This window comes from Pseudopodoces humilis, chromosome 1, assembly GCF_049639895.1.
Source record: "Pseudopodoces humilis isolate 2021_Gansu_Grassland_sample_001 chromosome 1, ASM4963989v1, whole genome shotgun sequence".
Taxonomy (NCBI): domain Eukaryota; kingdom Metazoa; phylum Chordata; class Aves; order Passeriformes; family Paridae; genus Pseudopodoces; species Pseudopodoces humilis.
This window is the reverse complement of record NC_142200.1, coordinates 36416533-36421391: the sequence shown is the minus strand read 5'-3', so window position 1 is coordinate 36421391 and position 4859 is coordinate 36416533. Positions and strand designations below refer to the sequence as shown.

At 38.9% G+C, this 4859-nt stretch overlaps 1 long non-coding RNA gene across 1 annotated transcript; it reads left to right on the top strand.

Moving 5' to 3' along the window:
* Positions 1-3440, top strand: LOC148185053 (uncharacterized). Its single transcript, XR_015773295.1, has 3 exons — positions 1-86; positions 798-961; positions 3298-3440. It is a non-coding gene; the product is annotated as an uncharacterized LOC148185053 (long non-coding RNA).
* Positions 3441-4859: the final 1419 nt, after the last annotated feature.

The following is a 4859-nucleotide window of genomic DNA, read 5'->3' as shown; positions in this document are numbered from 1 at the left end:
GCTGTATCCAACACTCCTGCTGTGTGTGATTTGCCTCTTAATCAGAGATTTCAAAAATCAGGCTCCATCTGCTAAAGAACTCAAAGGTGAGAATTTTCCCTTTTTTAATTTATTTTCCAAGCAATTGGCAACAAACAGAAAGTCCATTTCTCAGTACCATTGCAAAGCATGTGTGTTATGGTCAAATATATCCTATACTACTGTTAGTTTTGTAACAAAGAAACATTTCTATCAAAAGGTGCTTATCACCAAAATTAAATAGAAATGATAAATGGCTTGCTAATATTTTTCTGTGAGCCAGTTATTAAATGGGTCACATTGTTCTTTTCTTTGCTAGCAACCTAAAATAGAAGTTATTATATCAACAGTGGTTTGCACATAATAAAACGCTATCTGAAATTTAGTTCAGTAATGTTTTCACTTGAAAATTAAGGCTAAAGTAATATTGTTATTGTAAATTGTCATCATTTACTCTTTATTTTTCTGTTGAAAAGCTATATTCTTGGTAGTTAAAATTGCAGTCAAAGTTCTGAACAGAGAAAATTATTTTTTGGTATTGGCAATAAGAAAAATAAATATTAGTATTGAGAGTAAAACGTTACTGAGACTTCTTTTCCCTTCATGGTCCAAATTCTCTGCTGGCATATTTGATGCATATTTGATGCAATTTGAAGACTCCACTGGGTCTTCACCAATTTTTGTTACAGAGAACACAGGACATTTTTTATTATTGTTATAATTTTCTAAAAACAAGGATACAATTGAAATAGAAACATTGACAGCATTTTCTTTCACAGATCCTGGATTTGAGAGGCTATTTATGAACATCAAACTGTGGTCCATTTCTCCCTGGAGTATCATGCAGATGTGCAGCTGCACAGCTGCAGCTCTTCAGCACCAGTGGAAGTATGAGCTATCCACAGACACCAGTAAAAAGCCAGGCCCATGCAGGCCACACAAGGTACACAGAGCCATCCAAGAGTCACCAGCACCTCCAGAGAAGGGAAGGTGTTTTTTATGCTCACTGTGGAACACTGTGAGAAAATGGAAATTCAGATGTGCACAGGGCGCAAGTTGTTTGGGCCAGCTCAATTTTGTGCATCACATCAGTGCTGGTGAGGATTGTGCTCAGGCAGTGCCACGTGAGGCTGTAGAGAATTCCTTCTCAGAGAATGGATTTCCTCACTACTGTGTAAGCAGCTTCTGCTCCTGCTCAGCCCTTAGTTCAGGATTAAAGGGCAACTCAGGGCTCCGCTTTGGTGGCTGAAGTTAAAGTAAGGCTAAAATGGTCAAAGCCATCTGCAGCAATGAAAAGAGTAATGAGGGAAAATAAAGAGGTCTTTCCACCACCTGCTGAGAAGAGGGGAAGTACAGGAGAAAACAGACTCAAGTACAAGGTCCTGACTATTCCTGGAACCATGTGTTAGACTCTTTGGGGATTCTTCAGAGAGGTGAACTTCACTTGCACTGAGATCAATGAAAACCTGTGCATTCAATCTGTTTCTCATAAAAAAAAATAACTCTGAGTCTCTCCAGTGTGCAAGTCAGAACTGTCTGAAAGTCACAGGGAAATGAAGGGCTGAAAGGCTAAGAATTTTGTGCTTCTTTTTCTTTTTATACACTTTTTATTCCCATAGATCCTGTGGGAAGCATAGGACTTCAGCACAGGGACAGCCAAAAAGATTCAGGGCTGTAAAAATAGTAGCTTGTTTAAATCCCAAGGTAAACTAGTTGTGCTAAATTAATCTGTGAACCCTCACATCAGATTTAGAGCCTCTGAGCAGTACGGATATTTTGAGATGATCTAATTGTGTTTGGAGAGAAGGGAGAGTGTGGGCATGAGTAACGCTGTGCTGTGTGCTGCAGTGGGGTTAGCACACAGCACAGTGCAAAAAGCTGACATGGGCATCACAGCCAGAACACCGAGGAGAAAAGATATCTAGGCATTTCTAAAAATTAGTTGCTGGAATAATCATAGAAGAGAAGATTTGAAATGCTTCCTAGGAAACTGAGGAAGATGTGTAAAGAAAAACTGGGTTTTTGGAAGTGGTGGTAGGGTTGGAAAGAGCAGGGAAGAGTATTGTTGCCAGCTAATAGATTAATAGACAGGAATTGTCTCTTGTGGAAGTTTTTCCAGCTCTTCAACAGGAATCAGAGACACCCTGGGTAGCTTTGTTTTCTAAACTCAGGCAGGACCAGTTAAAAGCAGTGCCTCTCACCAGAGTGAATTAGAGGATACAAGTAGTGCCATCTTTAACATGTGTTGGGAAGCAGGGGGCAGGATTTGACAGGTGAAGGCAGTGCCATGCAGCTGAAGGAGAAGAGCATCTGAGTATCACCAGGGTCCTTCTTTTGTGAGTCTGGTGTTGTCAGATGCTGGGGGTGGGAGCACTACATCCATCCCCACTCACACCTAGCCTAACAGGGCACCATGAAGCACTGGAAACCATCTGGGTATTGCCAATATAATCACTAACACCTAACAAGAAGGCAACTGCAAAGACTTCTAATGTACTGCTGGGAAATGTGGGATTTGTAGTATATTGCTATATCTACCCTCATTGGGTGGATGACATTTAAACACTGAAGTGATGTTTTTCAGAAATTCTGGACAACACTTTTGTTTTTGCCCCTCTGCACAAATGGTGGAAGACATTTTTTTTAGAAAACTACACTGTAGACAGAAAACAAAATAACGATTTTGCAGTTTCTGACTCCTTCAAGATGTGATTGATCATTACATTGTCACAGGTCAACCTCTGCCATAGAAAACTCCAGATAATCTTCAGCTGCATTTCCTAAACCATTAATAGGATAGACAAGGCTAAGATAACAATGCACAATTTATTTTCCAAAAGCAGCTGACAGGAGGAAATGGATACCAAATGAATTAACTCATTAGAACAGTACGGCACATTTGGAAATTCAAAACAGACTGCCTGGAATGATTTAAATCTATCACGAGGTTAATGTCAGTCCCTTGCTTAGGCGTGTCAGTGTTGTAAACTAGTGATCCAGTTTTAGAAAGGTTGATGTGTGTACACCCTGGGACTTGTGCCTTAGGGTGGCCTGGGCTTAATTAATTACATGACTTGAATACCACCTATTGTGGCCCCCAAAGGTTGTATAGTATGGGCAAGGATTGCATTCATATGCATAGACACACAATAAAAACACACAGACATACCAACACTTTTTAATATAAACAAAAAATATTTGTTAGCTTGTTAGCTTGTTGAGGATCGTTATTAAAAATAGCATGCATCTTACAGTCTGTAAATACATTCTGTTTTTAAGGACCTGCATCTATATCCAGAGCAAAAACTCCGTAGTTGTCTCAAGGGAGCAAAGTTTCTCTCATGCCTGATTCATAACCAGCAGAGAATTTCTCAGAAATTGGATTTTAGCATTTGTCAGCCACAAGTTGTCAACCAAGCCTATTTTCTCCTGGTAAGTTCCCACCTGTGTCCCTTTCATAGTTACAGCACTATATTTTTAGAAAATTTTGGACTTTTATTCAGCATACCAGACTCCATTATAGCACTGCTAAGGTAATATCTACATTTATATATATTTATATATATTTATATATATATTTATATATATATTTATATATATATTTATATATATTTATACATTTATTTTCATTAATATGGTATTTAAGAACTTTAGTTGCTTTTTTTCCTTCACAGGGTAATGAGCCATAATTAAAGGAGTCAGGGGTTGTATTAGAGAAACATTTGCCACCCCATGTGTAGCACAAAGATTACTTTGCAAAGAGACAACTGGGAGCCAAAGCAGCTCAGAGTATTTCTTCAGATATTCATGGCAATAGCACAATGACACTTGTCAGTAGAAGAACAACATTCTAATACAATAACTTGTTTGATCACTGTATCTGAAAATGGCTTAAATTTGATTAGTGTGTGCAGCTAATGGGGACTAGACAACAGCATAGAAATGGTCCTATTGATTTATATCTGAAGAGTCCACACATGATCTACAAGCAGCAGCTGTAAAGAGCTCTTTGCTTTCCTTTCTGTGCAGAAATCACTTGAAACAAGGGTCATCCCAAAACAAAAGCTATTCAAGCAGCCTATCTGAGAGGAAGATGAGGAAGGAAGTAGTCTTATTTCATCTTCTGCACTGTAGATCATTTTTACATCATCCCAGATTATGCAGTATACCATGGCAGGGACTGTGAAGCATGAGTTCATTGAGAAAGAGCACTTTCATTAGCGCTGCTGCAGCGTGTGCTCTCAGATGTCTGACGTGGAAAGGTCACAGCCACAGACTTCACAGCACCTGGCCTGTCTACACCCACCCTTGGTTATCCAGAGTTACGAGGAAGGATGCTTAAATGCTTTCAGATGAGGTGTGTGTTTATCCTGATGGCATACGAAGAAGAATCCCGTTAAATTAAGTAGCTCCCTTCTTAAGAATGGCAGTTACTGTGAAGCACAGATTAATGCAAGATTCCATGAATTAGTGATCTGATTTCATTTGTCAGTGATGTTTTACAATGTGTAGTGTCAAACACTACATAATGTCAATGATAAAGAGAGCACAAGAGGATTTACGATGTATAATGAGGTGAAATGTCTTTGGTGCCCAAACTATCACTCCTTTGTTTGTATGTAAACCACAAACGGGTTTGGCGTAAGGCACAAGGTTTTTTCTCATCTCAAAAAAAATTAAAGGGTCAGCTGTACTGGAATGAGGTAAAAGTACAAAGGTAAGGGCAGGATTACTTTAGATCAGGGGATTGTTTCATATGGTCACAACCCTTCTTTTCCTTGAGTATCTGGATTTAGTATGATTTTCCAATAATCTTCAGAGAAGTGTTGAAAGTCCAGTTT